Source organism: Ambystoma mexicanum, chromosome 13 (assembly GCF_040938575.1).
Source record: "Ambystoma mexicanum isolate Mex_15411 chromosome 13, UKY_AmexF1_1, whole genome shotgun sequence".
NCBI classification, from domain to species: domain Eukaryota; kingdom Metazoa; phylum Chordata; class Amphibia; order Caudata; family Ambystomatidae; genus Ambystoma; species Ambystoma mexicanum.
Genome location: NC_090938.1, coordinates 15,289,081 through 15,311,015, shown reverse-complemented (window position 1 = coordinate 15,311,015; position 21,935 = coordinate 15,289,081).

Sequence of the window (21,935 nt, the reverse complement as noted above, 5' to 3'; positions counted from 1 at the left end):
CGGTGTGATCTGCCTGTAACAGAACGGCTCCCAAAGCACCGCTGGAAGCATTGGTCTCAAGTATGAACTGTCTTGACTGGTCTGGTTGAGCCAATATCGGAGCTGAGGTGAATAAGACCTTGAGCTGTAGGAATGCTGCTTTTGCTTCCGAGCCCCAAACAAATACAAATCCCTTCTTGAGCAAAGAGGTAATGGGTTGAGCCACCTTGGAGAAATTGTGGATAAAGCGGCGGTAGAAATTTGCCAGCCCTAAGAATTGTTGAATTTCCTTTACAGAAGCGGGCTCTAGCCAACGGATCAAGCTTTTACCTTCTCCGGGTCCATACGTACTCCCTTGGCCGATAGGATAAATCCTAGATAGGACACTTCAGAAGCTTCAAAAACACATTTTTCTGGTTTAGCGTAGAGCTGATTCTGTTTGAGACATTGGAGGACCTCAAGGACATGAAGATGATGCTCATCTAAACTCGGGGAAAAAATCAAAATATCATCTAGGTAGACGACAACCGACACGTAAAGCATGTCAGCAAATATCTTGTCCATAAACCTCTGGAACACCTCTGGGGCGTTAACCAAACCGAAAGGCATGACCCTGTACTCAACCCCAGCGGTGTCCTAAAGGCTGTCTTCCATTCATCACCCCTCTTAATTCTTAACAAATGATAGGCACCTCGTAAATCAAGCTTGGTAAACACCCTAGAGTCCTTCACTGCTTCCAGAATGTCTCTTATGAGCGGCATGGGGTATCTGTCACGAATTGTAATACTGTTCAATCCTCTGTAATCAATGCAAGGCCGTAGTTCTGCAGAAACGTTCTTGGAAACAAAAAATAACAAAGCCCCTCCAGAAGACTTGGATGCTCTGATCAACCTATTCTTGAGATTGGCATCGAGGTAATCCTTTAATGTGTTCTTTTCAAGCTGGGAGAGGGGGTAAATCCTGCCGAAAGGAAGAGGAGCATCCTCCTTAATGTCTATACTGCTATCCTCAGGGGGAAGAGGTGGGGGGAGTTTGGGAACCACATCTTCGAACACTGCAGCATAGTTCTGATATTGTGATGGTATGGAAGAAACCGTAGCTTGCGGCATGGTGATCAAACAATCAGACTGTATTTCAATAAGGGGTTCCTTGATACAGTGTTGACAACAGTAGAAGGAGTTAAAGCTAATTCGGTTGGCACTCCAATCGATCCGAGGGTTGTGTAGGCGCAACCAAGAAAGAAATCCCTAGGATCACTGGAAAATGAGCTGCTCTGATCACATAAAAAATTATCATCTCTGTGTGATTTCCCATCATAATCTGATTGGGAAGTGTCTCCATTACAATGGGACCGGATGAGAGAGGACGACCGTCCACTCCTTCCAAAGGTATAACCTTCTTCTTTTCTTGTAACGGTACCTGGTTTTCCTTTGCCCAAGTAACATCAATTAAGTTGCCGGGGGCCCCACAGTCCAACATGGCCAAGACCTGTAACGGCTTGTGGGAAGCCACATCAAAGGTTATCTGGAAAACCATTAGTCGGTTGTCTCCCTCGTTACCAGACTGGGTGGTGTTGCAAGGATTTGAATGGCCTTCCCTGTTGATTCCCTTGTGTGACCTCGGGGCATGGAGTTTCCCTGACGACGTGGAGGCACTTCTGGGCAGTTTCTTAGGATATGCTTGGATGATCCGCAGTACATGCAGAGATTATGTTCTCTCTGTTTATTCCATTCCTCGGAAGTCAAAGGACCTCTTGTAGCCCCAATCTGCATCGGCGCCATGGTTACTACTTTCTCTTTAGTAGCAGTAGGAGAACTGAAAAAAGCAGCAGGGTTCTGACCCCTCTTTCTCTCAAGACGTCTTTCCATCAATCAGTATTCAATCTGTAAAGCTAATGTCACAAGTTCTTGAAAGGAGCCGGGTCGTGCGATCCCAGCAAACTCATCCTTAATCTCTTCATGCAGGCCTCGGCGGAAGAGATGGTTTGCTGAGCCGAATCAGGCCATCCGGCTTCTAATGAGAGTCTCTGAAACTCGGTAACATAATACTGGACATCCAGGGTTCCTTGTTTTATGTCGAGCATAGCCTCAAAGGTGGTAAACTGAACCTCAGGACGCTCAAAACGGTCCTTAAATCTCTGAAGAAACTGGGCATAGTCACTATAGGATCAGAGTTGGTTACGTAAGGAGTAGCCCAGGCTAAAGCACTTCCTGAAAGGTTCGAAATCAAAAACCCAACTCAGGAATTTCCAGTCTCGAAAGTCTTGGGTCTGAAAGAGAAATAAACTGAGCAGGCATCAAGGAAGTTCTTCATCTGCTTAGGATTTCCGTCAAACTTGCCAATTGGAAATGGCGTGAGTGGAAGATCGCCTCTGCCATTGTTTCATGCTGCTACCTGTTGGCGAAGAGCCAAGTTCACAGCATGTAACGTCTGAACCTCCACTCTTAATCCCTGAATGGCTTTACACAACTCTTGATATTGCTCAAGTGAAGCTATCTGAATCTCTTGGCGTTGTATGCTGTAATGCACTGTAATTCCCTCCTGAAACTCCTCCTCACCTGGATCCTCTAATGAATCTCCTTGTGTCTTGGAATCCTTTTTTCTCCTCAGTCTCCTTTGCTCCTTAGTCTTCTTTTCCTTCTTCTGGTGCAGGTAGGGGCAAGCTCCCTCGGTGGCCACCTTGACCGGAGTGGGAACCAGGTCCGGGGGACCCCCGGAGGAGCAATCCCCCAAAAATTAGGGAAAAGGCCCTTTAGCACAAAAAACCCTGAATGAAGATATAACAGGATCTGGTCTGGAATTCTTGATATGGCTGTTATAGTTCAGGTACTTAGAATGGTCTTTCAAAGAGCAGGGAAATAGACTTGAATCAATATCATGTTGGATTGGTGGAAGAAGACTCCTGAGAGGAAGTACAAGTGCTGGAACTGGCAATGTGGTCACTGGACACAACACGCTGCTGAATAATATGCCACAGTCCAGGAACCTTAAGAACGGGTTCAGGCAGTAAGTTGATTGACAGCACCCATCAATGAATTGGACAAGATGAAAAGGAAGAACGCTGCCCAAAATAAGGAGTACTGCAGCAGCTGTAAGTGGACAGAAAAGAAAGAGTAGTAGAAGCGGTGAACTGAAAGGACCAGGGCTAAGCGAATACAGAAAACAGAACATAAGCAAACAAGGAAAGGTAAATAGAACTGTGAGCGGCAAATGGAATAGAAGGAGAAGGCTGACAGAAATGAAACAGAAAGCAAGGTAGAACTAGATGCGGAAATGAGTCCACAGACAGAGAAAAAAATAAGGAAAGTCAGAATCGTGGACGAGCAAAGTGGGAAACTCAGTGATGAAATACCTTAAAAGACTTCCACCCGAACGTGCGAAATTAGAAGGAAGGTAGAATACACAAGTAGGTAATAGAAAGGCAAGGGACACGCTGGAACACTGAAACAAAACAGGGACTGGCAGCGTGAACCTAAGGAGACGGATACAACGCAAAGAGGAAGGGGATTCCTCTCAGTATAAAGCATAGGCGGCCATCTTGCAGGAAGACTAGACTGTCAAAACGGAACAAGAGGGACATGTGAGTTTCCAACTCTGCCAGCACTTCCAAGGGCGGTGTATGACACACAGGAACAAAGGTTCCAAAGACACAGGAACACAGGCTCCATGGACACAGGAAGACGGGTCGCTGGGGCGCAGGAACACAGGTTCCAGGGACACAGGAACATAGGCCCCACGGGCACAGGAACACAGGTTCCAGGAACATAGAAACAAAGGTCCCAGGGACACAGGTCCCAGGGACACTGATTCTAGGGGCACAGGAACACAGGTTCCAGGGACAAAGGAACACGGGTCACTGGGACACAGGAACATGGGTTCCAAGGACACAGGAACATGGGTTCCAGGGACACAGGAACATGGGTCACTGGGACACAGGAACATGGGTCACTGGGACACAGGAACATGGGTTCCAAGGACACAGGAACATGGGTTCCAGGGACACAGGAACATGGGTCACTAGGACACAGGAACATGGGTCACTGGGACACAGGAACATGGGTTCCAAGGACACAGGAACATGGGTTCCAGGGACACAGGAACATGGGTCACTGGGACACAGGAACATGGGTTCCAAGGACACAGGAACATGGGTTCCAGGGACACAGGAACACGGGTCACTGGGACACAGGAACATGGGTTCCAAGGACACAGGAACATGGGTTCCAGGGACACAGGAACATGGGTCACTGGGACACAGGAACATGGGTTCCAGGGACACAGGAACATGGGTTCCAGGGACACAGGAACACAGGTTCCAGGGACACAGGAACACGGGTCACTGGGACACAGGAACATGGGTTCCAAGGACACAGGAACATGGGTTCCAGGGACACAGGAACATGGGTCACTGGGACACAGGAACATGGGTTCCAGGGACACAGGAACATGGGTTCCAGGGACACAGGAACACAGGTTCCAGGGACACAGGAACACGGGTCACTGGGACACAGGAACATGGGTTCCAAGGACACAGGAACATGGGTTCCAGGGACACAGGAACATGGGTCACTGGGACACAGGAACATGGGTCACTGGGACACAGGAACATGGGTTCCAAGGACACAGGAACATGGGTTCCAGGGACACAGGAACATGGGTCACTGGGACACAGGAACATGGGTTCCAAGGACACAGGAACATGGGTTCCAGGGACACAGGAACACGGGTCACTGGGACACAGGAACATGGGTTCCAAGGACACAGGAACATGGGTTCCAGGGACACAGGAACATGGGTTCCAGGGACACAGGAACACGGGTTCCAGGGACACAGGAACACAGGTTCCAGGGACACAGGAACACGGGTCACTGGGACACAGGAACATGGGTTCCAAGGACACAGGAACATGGGTTCCAGGGACACAGGAACACGGGTCACTGGGACACAGGAACATGGGTTCCAGGTACACAGGAACACGGGTTCCAGGGACACAGGAACATGGGTCACTGGGACACAGGAACATGGGTTCCAGGGACACAGGAACATGGGTTCCAGGGACACAGGAACACAGGTTCCAGGGACACAGGAACACGGGTCACTGGGACACAGGAACATGGGTTCCAGGGACACAGGAACATGGGTCACTGGGACACAGGAACATGGGTTCCAGGGACACAGGAACATGGGTTCCAGGGACACAGGAACACAGGTTCCAGGGACACAGGAACACGGGTCACTGGGACACAGGAACATGGGTTCCAAGGACACAGGAACATGGGTTCCAGGGACACAGGAACATGGGTCACTGGGACACAGGAACATGGGTCACTGGGACACAGGAACATGGGTTCCAAGGACACAGGAACATGGGTTCCAGGGAAACAGGAACATGGGTCACTGGGACACAGGAACATGGGTTCCAAGGACACAGGAACATGGGTTCCAGGGACACAGGAACACGGGTCACTGGGACACAGGAGCATGGGTTCCAAGGACACAGGAACATGGGTTCCAGGGACACAGGAACATGGTTTCCAGGGACACAGGAACACGGGTTCCAGGGACACAGGAACACAGGTTCCAGGGACACAGGAACACCGGTCACTGGGACACAGGAACATGGGTTCCAAGGACACAGGAACATGGGTTCCAGGGACACAGGAACATGGGTCACTGGGACACAGGAACATGGGTCACTGGGACACAGGAACATGGGTTCCAGGGACACAGGAACATGGGTCACTGGGACACAGGAACATGGGTTCCAAGGACACAGGAACATGGGTTCCAGGGACACAGGAACACGGGTCACTGGGACACAGGAACATGGGTTCCAAGGACACAGGAACATGGGTTCCAGGGACACAGGAACATGGGTTCCAGGGACACAGGAACATGGGTCACTGGGACACAGGAACATGGGTTCCAGGGACACAGGAACATGGGTCACTGGGACACAGGAACATGGGTTCCAAGGACACAGGAACATGGGTTCCAGGGACACAGGAACATGGGTTCCAGGGACACAGGAACATGGGTTCCAGGGACACAGGAACATGGGTCACTGGGACACAGGAACATGGGTTCCAGGTACACAGGAACACAGGTTCCAGGGACACAGGAACATAGGCCCCATGGACACAGGAACACAGGTTCCAGGAACATCGAAACAAAGGTCCCAGGGACACAGGTCCCAGGGACACTGATTCTAGGGACACAGGAACATAGGTTCCAGGGACAAAGGAACACGGGTCACTGGGACACAGGAACATGGGTTCCAGGGACACAGGAACATGGGTTCCAGGGACACAGGAACATGGGTTCCAGGGACACAGGAACATGGGTCACTGGGACACAGGAACATGGGTTCCAGGTACACAGGAACACGGGTTCCAGGGACACAGGAACATGGGTCACTGGGACACAGGAACATGGGTTCCAGGTACACAGGAACACGGGTTCCAGGGAGGGAAATGTGTTTGCGGTGTCTTTCTCATATGTGCCTTTTACTGATGAGTCGCTTGTGATGCCTCAATCCTTATTCCCTATTGAATATTGGCAAAGGGGCAAATACGTTTGCAAAATTTCCGCAGGGGGCATGGGTGGGAGCAGAGGTGGCCACCCTGGTGCTTGAGAGAGTCTGGTCAGTGTCAGTGGCAGGGGTGTTGCTAGGTCTGGAAAAGATCTGGGGCAATGCTCATTTCAGGACTGTCAGGACTCAGGACTAGCTAGCCTTTGGCTTGTAGCCCCTGAGCTTCTATCCGGGGCTACATCCAAAAGACCCTGGGTTATAGCTCCCTCAGCCCCCCTACCAATGCCTCTGGTTAGTGGGGTCCAGAGATCCCAAGCTACAGCCCTATCAGCGAGTTCAGGAGGCAATGTCCCTGGAAGGCAGCCTAGTTTTCGAGGGGGAATTAAGTTATTTCACCGGATGGCATGAGAGCCAACCAGGCCGGGTAGGAGCACTCTGGGCACATGGTCTTTTCGACTAGCAAGCGCCTGTTCAAAGAGCGTATTGGTGGCCCGAACTGGACCTCCTGGGACATTATTTAGTCTGCCAGTGTGTGCGGGTATTCAGGACCCCTCCCAGAGAGTCTGTGAGCTACCTTTTGGGTCTTGGAATGAATAGGGCGTGCATTGACCTGGCTGGCCCTATGAGGTGGCTGCCTGCCGCTAAGTCTTATGGCGCTGTCCTGAAGGACGTTTATAGTAAAGGACTATAGCAATATAACTGTGAATGAAGCTACTCACACTCAGGACGACACCTGTCCTGGCCGGTGGGCCCTGAAGCTTCAGGTAAAGGCCTGCGCACTGCCAGGGCCATTATTGAGTGTTGCAGGCCCATAACGCCCAGTATGGAGCGAGAGCCGGCAAATAATGCCATTAGAACCCCCTTACTCTTTATGGCGAAATCAAACAAAGTTTGAAAGGGCCGAAATGCGTGCAAGCTTTGCCTTTATATGCCTTCAAATGCTTTAAAGCAGCGAGAAACCTTTGGGAAATGGGGACCAAAACATATAAACACTCGGAAGTACAGAACATTGGTCCATTTTTTGGGGCCAGTCTTATGAGGGTATTTTGCTTGTGTAGGAAATTGTCATGTTGACTATGGATTTCTGGGGCTGAGGGGCTGGATGGGGCGAGGCGGGTGGCAGGGAGGGAAGTAACGTGTGGCAGTAGGGGCAAGGCAGTGCCCTGATGGAGGTGAACAAATAAAGACTTGTTAGAGCACACTAGTCTCTGTCCCTTTACTGCGCAGCGTGGTGCGCGGCTCCGGGTCAGGCGGTCCCTTACCCGGAGCACCTCTACACTGGCGACGAAGCGGAAAGCCTGTGCATGACGTGCGAGGGGAATCCAGGTGCCGCGGGCGCCTCCAGCCACGAGTGCAAGCCTGCTGGCAGTGGCAACACCTGTGCCTGTGGTGGTTAGGGCATTGCTCTGCCCATAAAGAGAAAGGCCGCCCGATGTTGGAATTAGCCTGGGGCGGCGGCGGTGGTCCTCACAGAAACGGCGGGAGAAGAGACAGACGGTGCTCGTGCCACGTGGCGTCCGTCCCCCGTGCCTTTCTCTGTGATTCCACGCGCCACGTGCCATTGCAGGCGGCCGTGCAAAGGGGTGGAAGGAGTTCCAGTGCATTTAAAGGGACAGTGCACATAAAAGGGAATCAAACATGTCTGTCCAGGATATCCCCCAAGCAGTTAATCAGGACATTCAGGCAGGGGGTCAAGATGCTCCACCTGCTAAGGTTTTATATAGGCTTCCTGCTTCACTAGCCGTACCGCTACCAGGGGCCATTGCTGTATCAGACACAAGCAACCTGGGGCCAAGATGGACCAGATGGATCAAAGATTTTCATCTTTACATGGGGGCAACAGGGCCTGTGGACGAGGAAAGGCAAAAATGCCTGCTTAAGTTGGCAGTGGGGCCTGCAACAAGGGACTTTATCAATGAAAGGACAGTGACGTCCATTGACTCAATTCAGGATCTAAAGGGTGCATTATCTGCCTACTTCACACACACACTAATGAGGACTATGAACGCATATATTTCATAGCACAAAGCAGGCAAAAGGTGAAATAATGGACACCTACGTTATGCACCTATGAATCAAAATGAAGCACTGTGACTTCACCAATTGCTCGACCATTGAGGCCCTACGGTCCCAAATCATTGCAGGCTGCGAATCCCAGACGTTTTGGCACAAACTACTTCAAAAAGTCTGAACGCCCGACGAAATTCTAACACTTGCAAGGGCAGAACTGGCGGTGGAAACACAGGTTGAGAATTTCAAAACAGCTATGCCCTCAGAGTCAATACACAGAGTGCAAAATGACCACAGACAAGAAGAACCCTTCTGTTATCGGTGTGGGTATGAATATCCACATGAAGGAACCTGTCCAGCAATAGGACAGAGGTGTTCTGCATGTGGCGATGAAGGACATTTTAAATCGGTTTTTTGCATAGCAAGAGAAAAAGGGCGAGTCAGAGGGAGAGAGTCCACAGCTTACTACAGGCCCAGGCCCCTCCTCATGGCGACACAACTACAGAGCAAAAGAGACAGAAGCAATGGAGCTGAATTCGGGGGATGACAAGCTCAAGGAGCACAAGAAGGAGAGACAGAGGTACGTCACACAACCAGACAGAAGATCGAGATGTCACATTTGATTTCTGGTATAACAATCTCCCTCAGACACAGATATCAGCTCATCGGAGGGTGAACACAGAAAGAAGGGTTAATTATAGGCTTTGGGCAACTGCGCAGCAAAGGAACACAGCCCGACACTGCTCATGGGGCTCAAAGAAAGACCGACAGAGTTCTTGATAGACATGGGCACCACCGTTAACGTGGTAATCCAACAGGTATACAATGAATTGCAGCACCTCCCAAAACTCATACTGGCAACTGTAGACATATAACCATACAGGGCAACATCTCCCCTCAAGTGCTTGGGACAATTTGAAAGCAGATGCCGATACAAGTTGCAGGAAAAGAAAGTACTCATACATGGCCTTGCCACTGGGAGTGAAAGCGGATGCATAATCAGCTTCAAAACAGCCATAGACATCGGTCTGATACAAGTGCTGTACAAGCTAATGGTACATAAATACATCGACCCCGTGAACATGATCAAGGAATTGAATTTGACACTATTCTGAGGAATAGGAAAACTATGCAACAAACAAATCAAATTACACATAGACAAAGACATCCCGCCAGTAGCACAACACTACAGAGGCATACTCGTCAATATTCAACAGAATGTAGAGGAGGAACTGTACAAAGTACTCGAGCAAGACATAATCGAACAAGCCACAGGACCCACAACATGGGTATCGCCCATCGTACCCGTCCCGAAGAAAGGCTCAGACGCCATCCGCCTGTGCGTGGATATGAGAAAACCCAACCATGCCATTAAAAGAGCGAGACACATGGAACCACACATTACAGATATGATACACTTACTGAACGGCACCACGATTTTCTGTAAACTGGACTTCCAAAAGGGCCGTCACCAGCAAGTGTTGAGCCCAGAGAGCAGAAACATAACCACATTCATCACGCATCTCGGACTCCACAGAAATAAAAGGCTAAGGGCCTCATTACGAACCTGGCGCTCGCGTAATGAAGGGTGCCGGTACGGGACCGGCACCCTTCATTACGTGAGCACCGATTACGAGGTTCCATTTGCGGGACCCGGACCAGACGTCTGGTAAAACCGGACGTCCATTCCGGGTCCCGCGAGTGGAAGAGGGAGGTAATAACGGCCCATTTGTAATGTGCCTATTATTACCTCCCTCCCCATTCCCATTGAGCCCTATGGGGGCTCAAATGGGAATGGGGAATTGTTCCTTCAAGGAGGAATTACCGGGTCCTCCAATGTTGGAATGACCCGGTTATTCCTCATTGAAGGAACTCGGTAATGGAGCCCGGTTTGGAGGTAGCCATGGTGCTAATAGCACCATGGCTACCTCCAAACTCGTAATGAGGCCCTAAGTTTTGGTGTGTCCTCCGCAGCCAAAATCTTTCAAGTGGAAATTGACAATGTAATTAAACACATCCCTAACTGTGTCAATTACAGTGATGACATTTTGGTGTTTGGCACAGACGTATGAAAACATGATGAGACACTGTCCAGAGTGTGCATGGCATTGGAAGTGGCCAACCTCACCCATAATCAAGAAAAATATGAATTTAGGAAGGGTATGTTGGAGTGTGGGAAGCAGTAGCTGCCGACTTCTTCGGTCCCATCGAAGGAGGAAAATGTGTCCTTGCTGTAATGAATGAGTACTCCCGCTATCCTGAGGCGCAGCTGGTGTCATCCACGGCAGCGCACCACATCATCCCAGTAATGGACCGCATTTTCACCAATTATGGCATACCCAGAAGGGTGAAAACAGACAATGGGCCACCTTTCATTGGCCAGGACTTCGAAAAGTTCAGTGAGTACATGGGATTTCATCACCAAAAGATCACGCCACTCTGCCCAGAGGTCAATGGCATGATCGAACGCTTCATGGCAAACCTTAAATGAGCGCTACAAGTGACCCGGCTTGCGGGACAACCCTACTAACAGATCCTCCACCAAATGCTATGGGATTATCGGAGCACCCCACATAGCTCCACAGGAAAAAGTCCAGCAGAAGTAATGTTTGGGAGAAATGTTTGTACGAGGCTAACCCAGCAGGCACCCCATGATGCTGTGCGGCCTGATGACGCAGACCTGAGAGATCACAACTGAACTGCCAAACAAAGAATGAAAGAGCCATGTTGACAAAGTAGTTCCGGGTCAGAGGGGTGGGATGGGGCGGGGTGGGGGGCAGGGAGGGAAGTGACGTAGGGCAGGAGGGGCAAGGCAGTGCCCGGATGGAGGTGAAGAAATAAAGACGTGTTGGAGCGCACTCGTCTCTCTCCATTTACTGCGCAGCGTGGTGCACGGCTCCGGGTCAGGCGGTCACTTACCCGGAGCACCTCTACACTGGTGACAAAGGGGAAAGCCTGCACATGACGCACAGATAAATCCAGGTGCCGCGGGCGCATCCAGGATGGAGTACAAGTCTGTGGGCAGAGGCAACACCCGTGCCTGCGGAGGTTAGGGCATTGCTTTGCCCATAAAGAAAAAGGCCGCCTGACGTTGGAATTAGCCTGGGGCTGCGGCGGTGATCCTCACAGAAACGGCGATGAGTGAGATAGTGGGGAGAAGAGACAGACGGTGCTCGTGCCACGTGGCATACAACTCCCGGTGTCTCTCATTCCTTGTTCCTTTCTCTGTGATTCCACTATGCTCGTGCCATTGAGGGTGGCCGTACAAAGGGGTCGAAGGAGTTCCAGTGGATTTAAAGAGACAGTGCACATAAAAGGGAATCAAACATGTCTGTCCAGGACAACCCCCAAGCAGTTAATCAGGACATTCAGGCAGGGTTCAAGAGGCACAAAGGCGGGGGGGGGGCATAAGGACAGGCCCTCAAGGGCCACCAGACACCCCAGAGAAGGGGATAGAGGTGACCCTCAAGAGGAAGAAGTAGTGGAGGCGGTTGCAGATCTCACAAGTGCTTGTGCGCCCTAAGCCAGCAGCGGTGTCCTGCATCAGCCCCTGTGTGGATGGGGAAGTGACGTGAGTGGCCCGTTGGCCAACACCAGCACCCGGCCATTGTGCTGCCACAGTCTTGGAAGTGACGTGAGTGGCCCATTGTCCAACACCAGCATCCGGCCATCGTGCTGCCACAGTCTTCCTGCCAACATCTAGAGACTAGGCCGAGGTGGCCCCTGGTACCCCCAGGTGCGGCTTTGCCTGCCCTGAACTTTGAGCTGGTCCGTCATTGTGCCACCAACATCCTGCCACGGTCTTTCAGTCTTTGCCTCACCAGCTAAGGACTAGGCAGATGTGGCCCCTGGTGCCCCCAGGTGCGGCTTTGCCGGCCCTTGAACTCTGAACTGTCCTGAAGAGAGCCTAATGGAAGTTCGGCTGGTATCCTGCGCTCCTGCAAGTGCTTAAAGTGGAGCCAGGAGTCATACGCATGAAGGCTGGGAGCCCGCAGATCCCAGACATGCTTAAAATGGCCCTCCAAGATGGTTTGTGAAGCTGTGCTCCTGCGCTCGTGGGTTTTTGTGTTGAAGGGTGCCAGGTGAGAGCGATGGTGACGTGTTAGTGTGCAAGGTGCACTCACCCAGGTTAATAAAGGTGTGTTTGCACGGGATTTTCCAGTGTGTCACCAGTAGCTCACCAACCCTCACTGTCACCCCGGGTGTGACCTGGGCCCCTCATGGTGTGTGAAGATTAGTTGCACTTATAGTCCTAGTATTATTGTGTGTATTGTTGTGTGATGTCAAGATGGTTGGTCGTTATGAAAAAGGAGGAGTGTTGCATGTCACCCCTCCTGGGAGGATGGTAGCTCCCAGGATTTGTGTAATGGTCACATGGTGGTTACCATGTGACCAACCCAATAAAAGGGACGAGCCACTTCCGGCTCGTCAGTCGACCAAGGACTGACTCTGGCATGATTGTTGTCCGCACCATGCTGGTGCCACGCTGCATGCAGAAGGCCCACTGGCGTGGCCCTGCATCCGGACGGTGCCCCTGCTGGGCAACACCATCCCAAGGGAATGTCTATGCCGTGTGATCACGGTCATTGGTGCAACCCCGGCCTGGGTGCACCCAGAGCCGGGGCTGCGGTTAGCTGGGTGCCCCCAGCCCATGTGTCCCCCTCAGGCGATCCGGAGTACGCAGGGTGCATGTCGGGTGGTCCCGGCGTATAATAAGGCCCGCTCGGGTGAACCGGGAGCGGGCCACAACAACTGCCAATGCTGGGTTACTCCAAATGGTGGCCGTAAATATAGGGCTCGCGATTGGCTGGGTATTGTTTGGAAGGGCAGGGTGTGGCAACATGAAAGGAGGACAAATGAGATCAAAGTGGCACCCATGGATAAACGCATCCATCAAGCAACGGGAAGACAGCGTGGGAGGGGCGCCTCACGTCCACGGTCCACGCGACGGCCACACAGAGCCCGAGGGGAGCAGAGGAAAGAGGCCCCTGTGCACAGAACTAGCTCGCCCAGGGCACGTGCTGCTCCTCTCTGAGCACGAGCGCATGTGCAACGTCCCCGGCCTCAGGATGGGGCAGGCGTGCACGACACCACCATGTTTGTCCATCAGTCACGTGACACAAGAGCATTCCCTCTCTCTCTCGCGGGTCGGAATAAAAAGGGAGGCTATTCTGTAATATTGAAGTGCTGGGGTGCAGCCACGTGACTGGGAGCAGTCGGCCTGGCCGCGCCCCGCCCTTGGGGGGGGGGGGGGGGGATACCGTATTCCCCCGCAGAGCTGCGCACTCCACCTGTCAGGAGGCCGGATTCCCGCCGCCTCACGCCGGCTGCACTAACGCGGCCCGTATTGATTTATCTGTTACTTATTCACCTGCCCAAACATGCTTCCACAAACACACGAGCTCCCAGCCACTTACCCACGGTAAACAAGCCCGGGCGACACCCAGCTTCCTGGATCCCTCCCCAGCACGCACTTAGCCTCTGGTCCATTTTTAATTAAATTTCCAAGTTCAAAAAACAAAGCAGGGCAAGAGGATCCCGTCGGGATTAACTCCTGACTGTCGGGACATGAGGAGGGAGGTCTGCAAACTTACCCCGAAGCCTGGAACACCTGTGGGGGTTGGGGAGGCAGCGGGAACGGAAGGAGGTGCACAAGAGGAACTCAAATGGGCCTCCTCCGCCTTCAGTCGGTAGCCTGCTTATAACACAGTCCCATTGGCCGAGAACGCCCCCTGTACCAAGGTGCAGGCCACCTGACCGCTTCCCAAAGCGCATGTACAGCTATGTAGCGGTGCCCCAACTCCAGACTGTTGCCTAACTTCAGTGCAGATGCCACATACTGCACACACACACAAACCGAGACACAGAAATGCGTACGCTCATACCCTAAAGAAGACAGGCGGGGCTGTAAGTGGCCGCAACCTGGACATTAGTATTAACAGTAGGGTGTCAAATGGATAGTGGGGAAAGTCCCCCTTGAAGGGAGGGAGCACCTCCTTTCATTGTACACCAATATAACGACCGCCCCAATGAAGGCCTGGGGCTTTACATTTATTTGGCTAGTCCTGCAGGTGCTCACACCCTCCTCCAAGTTTACCTCTGTCTTCCCCAAAACTACCAAGTCTACCTCTGTCTTCCCCAAGACTACCAAGTGTACCTCTGTCTTCCCCAAGTCTACCAAATCTACCTCTGTCTTCCCCAAGTGTACCTCTGTCTTCTCCAAGTCTACCTCTGTCTTCTCCAAGTCTACCTCTGGTTCTCTCTTCATTACTTTATACCTTGGCTCAGGTTGACCCGATAGGTTATAGGTGGCCAAATGGGAGGTTATGGTTATAGTTAATGTTAAGATGGATTTCTGAACTCTGACCTGATGGGCAGAGGTTCAGGAGGCCAGCCTAGTTTCTTGGAACAGGGTAACCTTGTAGACAAGCCTGACCAATCATGATAGCTTGGTGGCGACCAAGGCTAGGAGGGGTCATTACAAGTTGGGCGGTAAGAGATACCGGGCACCGGTAAGGAGACCGGTGCCGGTAATCACTTACCGCCCAATTCTGAGGTCCCTTAGCGGGAACAAGAGTTGGGGATAGTTTGCTAGTAGCAGTGCAAAGGATAGGGACCCCCAGGGGCCACTTGTGCATAAAACTGGATGGAGGCACTAGGGGCCACCGGTTAGGGTTGTGATTACTCACCGACCCCTGGTGCACTCCGTAAAAAACTTCAGCAGTCGAGTCCACTTCGATTGCAGGTTCAAGTGCAGCAATTTGGCAGCTCTGCGGCTTTCAGCGATGAAGATACAATGATGATTCCCAAATGTGACAGTGGCAATTTCTCCACTCCAAGTGGATGGATCAGGCCAGTTTCACTACAGCAGGCTTCAGGGGCGAGATGGGCACAAATGCAGTGCACCTGCAAAGGTCGTCACCACGGCTGGGCGACACAGTAACCGCGTATAGTCCGGTTTGGGCAAACTCACTTTACTACAGACATGGGAATGCCAAGTGTACGAATTTGGGTGTAAGAGTGTTGTGAACAAAGTGCTAGCGACATACCAAGTTTCAGGGGCCTCCTCGAAAAGGTGGTGGTATCAGTGAAAATAGTCTTCGTAAGCTCATCAGCCCACTGGTTAGCCCAGGGACACTTCAGAGAAGGCTTTCTTGCAGGGTTTGTTGAAGATGCCGGGAATAGTTGGTCCCACTATTCCAATGGGTCAAAGCATCTTCGAAGACCTTCTAGGACGACCAGATGCAGAGGGGTCCCATGGGATGACAGCGGGCTCAGGGTGCCAAAGCTTCAAGTGGGCCACCAGCGGTTCCTTGAGTCGGCTTCTTAGTTTCTAGATACTTGGATCCTATCCTTCGTTCAGTGAGAACTCCAGAGATCGAGATGGTATGGGTGTTTGGGGCCTTCCTCTATCCAGAATCTCTTTCGCCCCAAAAGGAAGAGGACCCAATGGGAGATATGCTCACATACCGGCATACCATATGTGGACCAATCACGGACCACAGCGGTGCCAGGCATTCACAACACTCCAGACTCTCTGGCACCCAGGATGTGTATTGGAACCAGACGTTCCAGCCCACATCCTGGAGGCACACACACAAGGCATGCAGAAGCCTGCAGAAGCTTGGCGCTTCATGGGAAAATGCATGCCCAAATAAGGACTGACCCGGGTTGGCTCGACCTGGGGAAGGTGAAAGGGCAAGATGGCCAAAAGACAGGACAAAGAAACTTGTGGTGCGGCCATTTTGGAGCCAGGCCACCTATTCATGCCAAACGCGGAAATCGTGGTTTACCTGGCGGGTAAGGGTTAAAAATTTATGAAATGATAAGCTGCCAGCAGCCCTGTCCAAGGCACATCTGCACTTCTCCTAAAAATTCCTTCAAGAGTATTTAGGGCCTTTGAAAATGACTAATAGACCCAAGTGTACTGTACTGGAAGGTACACTGTACACTTGTTAAATGTTGCAGAAAAGTTGCAACATTAGAAAGCACTAAAGGAAACAAAGTCTCCCAGCACTGACTGTTTTAGCGACATGTCAGTTTCCCCATAAGAAGTGAGGGAAAGCCCAGAGGAGTGCAGCTGAAGGCTGGGCCCCAAAAAGTTGGGGGGTTCACAATTTGAGGGAAAATTACACATAAACGGGAATCTTTCCTAACAGTTAGTGTGTGTTTTACAATCAGCAAGTGTGCAAAGGATTATGTTCGGATTGGAATTAAGGAGGTCTTTCAGTTAGGACCAGAGTTAGATTTAGGATTAGGGTTAGTTTAAAGGTTAGCATTAGGGATAGGGGCTGAATTCTGATTAGTGGGGTGTTTAAAGGTAGGGCTTGGGATGTTTAAAGTAAGCGTTTGGGAGTAATGTTAGGGTAAGGGTTAGGATAAGGGTAAGGGTAAAGGTTAGGGTAAGGACAAAGGTTAAGGTTAGGGTTAGGGCAAGCGTTAGGGTAAGGGTTAGGGCAAGGGCAGGGGTTAAGGTAAGGGTTAGGGTAAGAGTAAGGGTTAGGGTTAGTGCTAGGGGTACAGTTAGTCTAGGGTTAGGGTTAGTTCTAGGGTGAACATTTAGTGTCAGTGTTAGGATTTCATTTGGGGTTAGTGTCATGCTTAAAGGTAGGGCTTAATATAAGAGTTTAGGGTGCTTAAAGTGAGCGTTGAGAGTAGTGTTGATGCCTAGTTTGGGGTTAGTTCTAGAGTTGGGAGTAGGATTAGCGCTAGAGTTGGGATAGGGTTAGGGTTAAGGTTAGTGCATGCAGACAATTTTCACACTTTTAGGTTAGAGTTAGGGTTAGTGCTAGAGTTAAGGTTAGGGTTAAGGTTAGTGCTGGGTTTAGGGTTTTGTTTAGTGCTAGGTTTAGTGTTACGGTTTGTACTAGGTTTAGGGTCACGGTTAGGGTTAGGGTTAGTGCTAGGGTTAGGGTAAAGGTTAGTGCTAGGTTTAGGGTTAGTGCATGAAGATAATTTTCACACTTTTAGGTAAGGGTTAAGGTTAGTGCTAGGTTTAGGGTAAGGCTTAGTGCTGGGTTTAGGGTTACGGTTTGTACTAGGTTTAGGGTTACGGTTAGGGTTAGGGTTAGTGCTAGGGTTAGGGTTAGGGTTAGTGCATGAAGATAATTTTCACACTTTTAGGTAAGATAGTATTTATTTATTTCATTCACAGCTTGTAAAACAAAGATTCATTTCGGATTTAGAAAGCTGACATATTCTGGGAGAAACTTTCCATGGAGCGATTTTGGCAGCATTTCGGTTTTTCTGTAACCCTGCTTCGGGACAGGGAACTTGATCCTTAGAGGAGTGCAGGTTATGAGCCTCTTGCTTCCCAGCATCACCCCTTCTTTCCCAGCTACTGCTCCCCTCAGCACTCCTGCTCAGCGGCTCCTCCCAGCACCTCTCCCATACTGTACAGGCATCCCTGACTCAGCAGGCAGGCTCATATCAGACCTGTAGAGACTGGGCCTTGTGGCATGATGTCGCTCACCTGGCGCCAGGTCAGGAGTATGAACCGAAAACACATCTGAGTTGAAGTCTGTCTAGGCCTCGGTGTGTGTGGGTTGTGTGCGTCTGTGTGGGGGGGTGTGTGTGTCTGTTTGTCTGTGTATGTGTGTCTGCCGGTGTGCCTGTGTGTGTGTGTGTGGGGGGGTGTGTGTGTGGGTGTGTATGTGTGCGTGTGATCAGCAGTATGACTGGGCCCGAGGCACCGAGAGGGGGCAATGATGGGGGTCTGTAGATCCATCGAGCCTAAGGGCTGCATGTGCTGGTGTATCATTTCTGGGTAGGACTAGACGACTTTCCCCGCATGAACCTTGAGTCACCAGAATTGTGGGTGACTCAACAGTCAGACACATTTTCTGAAACGTTCTTCTGAGGTTCGACCTCAAGAGGGCACATGGTTGGAGCACCTCCTAAGTGCTTGGGACGAGAATGTTCGCCCTATTTGCATAGACATGCATAACAGTCCAGCAGTTAAGGGGTTAAGTCTCCACAGCTTTCTGGAGGTAGACATTGGAAATTTAGGGAAGGGTTGCATAAAGAAGGTAGGTTCTGGAGAGGGGGTTGGTTTTGCATGTACAGCGCTCTGTGATACATTCAGTGGTTTGAAGTGGATTGTATGGGGTATGTGAGAAGTGGGCCAGCAACACACATATGCTACCACCAGACATTCATGGAGGCGCGTGGCACACCAGTGAGTGTCCGCACTTCAAAGCAGTGGACAAGACACGTGCCATCAGATGAGTTCTGCAAGGAGGAGACGGCAGAGAGGGAGTCCCTGATTTTTCAGAGAGTGCAGCAGAGATCTGAGGAGGCTGCTCACTCATCAGCCACTCTCCGTCTGAGACACCTACCATCAGGAGATACTTGGGGTGAGAAGGTGGGAGAATTAGCAAACCCTGAGTGCAGCCTGTGGTAAAATATACTTGCCTGGTTCTGCTGAGAGGGGACACCAGTCAGTGTTGCTCTCTTAAAAGGTGCGTGGCTGAGACACGTGCTGTCAGGGGACACCGGTGAGAAGTGAGAGGGGCCGAGAATCCCGGAGGGCAGCTTGTGGGAGAGGCACGCTCACGTTATCGTGCTCAGAGAGAGCAACAGAGATTTCTGAGGTGGGTGTCAGTCTCTTGAAATGAATGGACGAGGCATGTCCTGTAGTGTGACGCCTGGGGGGCGAGTAAGAGGAGCTGGGAATCCTTCGGTGCAGCTTGGCGGAGAGGGGCATGCTCCCCTGATTTTGCTGGGAGGGAGCATTTGGAGAGGTGTGAGGCACACCAGCATGACACATTTGGAATGACATGTCTGCACCCAAACGAGCCATGGGAAAGGGAGGCACGCTTCTCGTGATGACTTCACTCCAGCAGCAGCTCTTGCTGTGCCCATGAGGATGGCCAGAATTGCACCCGGTCAATTGACGGTGCCCTTCAACTTACATGCCACTCCCCCTCTCAGACGAAGCTCTGTGCTATATTACACTTGTGGAACCCCCTGTTTTTTTAAGAGGCCTGAACAAGAAAGCCAGTCCCTCCAGAAACAATGAGCTACTACATGGCACTGGCCACAGCCCAGGAGCTTGCATTAAAAAAAAAAAAACGTTTTTTTAGGGGCAGCAAGGGACACCAGAGGGGTAGCAAGAGAGACCTCAGGAGTCGCAGCTGCGATCCCTGGTGACACCCAAATGACGTGCCTGGGTACATGAACCATTGCAAGTAATGAGTTGACACCACGACCATGATCATCCACCAAGGATGGACTTTCAATTCTGTCCATTATTTCCGGGTCAGAAGGGGGAGGCGCGCTGATGTCATCTACTGAGTCCATTATTTCCGGGTCAGAAGGGGGAGGTGCGCTAATGTCATCTACTGAGTCCGTTATTTCCAGGTCAGAAGGGAAAGGTGCGCTGATGTCATCTACTGAGTCCATTATTTCTGGGTCAGAAGGGGAGGTGCGCTGATGTTATCTACTGAGTCCATTATTTCTGGGTCAGAAGGGGGAGGTGCGCTGATGTCATCTACTGAGTCCATTATTTCCGGGTCAGAAGGGGAAGGCGCGCTGATGTCATCTACTGAGTCCATGGGGAAGGTGCGCTGATGTCATCTATTGAGTCCATTATTTCCGGGTCAGAAGGGGAAGGTGCGCTGATGTCATCTACTGAGTCCATTATTTCCGGGTCAGAAGGGGGAGGTGCGCTAATGTCATCTACTGAGTCCGTTATTTCCAGGTCAGAAGGGAAAGGTGCGCTGATGTCATCTACTGAGTCCATTATTTCTGGGTCAGAAGGGGGAGGTGCGCTGATGTTATCTACTGAGTCCATTATTTCTGGGTCAGAAGGGGGAGGTGCGCTGATGTCATCTACTGAGTCCATTATTTCTGGGTCAGAAGGGGAAGGCGCGCTGATGTCATCTACTGAGTCCATGGGGAAGGTGCGCTGATGTCATCTATTGAGTCCATTATTTCCGGGTCAGAAGGGGAAGGTGCGCTGATGTCATCTACTGAGTCCATTATTTCCCGGTCAGAAGGGGAAGGTGCGCTAATGTCATCTACTGAGTCCGTTATTTCCGGGTCAGAAGGGGGAGGTGCGCTAATGTCATCTACTGAGTCCGTTATTTCCGGGTCAGAAGGGAAAGGTGCGCTGATGTCATCTACTGAGTCCATTATTTCCGGGTCAGAAGGGGGAGGTGCGCTGATGTTATCTACTGAGTCCATTATTTCTGGGTCAGAAGGGGGAGGTGCGCTGATGTCATCTACTGAGTCCATTATTTCCGGGTCAGAAGGGGGAGGTGCGCTGATGTCATCTACTGAGTCCATTATTTCCGGGTCAGAATGGGATGGTGCGCTGATGTCATCTACTGAGTCCATTATTTCCGGGTCAGAAGGGGGAGGTGCGCTGATGTCATCTACTGAGTCCATTATTTCCGGGTCAGAAGGGGAAGGTGTGCTGATGTCATCTACTGAGTCCATTATTTCTGGGTCAGAAGGAGGAGGTGCGCTGATGTCATCTACTGAGTGCATTATTTCCGGGTCAGAATGGGAAGGTGCGCTGATGTCATCTACTGAGTGCATTATTTCCGGGTCAGAATGGGAAAGTGCGTTGATGTTGTCTACTGAAAATCAGGGAAGAGCAGCTAATGGAATAAACAGGGGGGAGGAGTGTGGCAAGCCCCGCCCCATCCACTGATAAGTCTGAGAACAATGATGATGACAACAGGCATGATGAGCAGGACACAGACTCCGATCCAGCCGCGTGCAGGCAGGCATGTGGGTTCCTTATGGAAAGCAGCGATACTGCAGAGGTAGAGAATCAACCCACAGACTTAAAGGTTCTAGTATTAATAGAAGCTCTCCCCCCACCCACCCCCACAGGTATGCGAGAAACGGACTCCCTGCCGTAGATCAGAAAGCACATCACATCATTACATGGCAGACAGCACAACACAGGCACCACCACACCGGCATGAGCCCAGCCTGTGTCCCAGCCCGCAGCCAAAGTCACAAGTCTGGCAGTAGCTGTGTTGCCTGGCAGGACTGAGTGCCTTCAGTCTACACACTTGATAGCCTGGGAGATATTCTGGCGATAGCCTGGGAGATATTCTGTATTCTGGTGATAGCCTGGGAGACATTCTGGGGATTAAATATGGAGATTCGCAGTAAATATCCTTCTGTGACCCTTTAAGATTATAGGCCACCTAGAGAAACACCACTTCTGGAACTCACTCCGCCACAGCGACCTGGGTGGTCATCCGGGCTAATTTCAAGGACGTAAACTATTTGTGGGGACGATACTTGCAAAGTTCAACAACTGAAACACAAATATATCATAAATGTTATTTAGAATTTAATTGTTTCCCTTTCTGCATGTGATCATTTATCTGGGATACAAACATCTTCTACATCATGAGGTGAGTTGGACAGTGCAAAGTCTGGCCATTTCTAA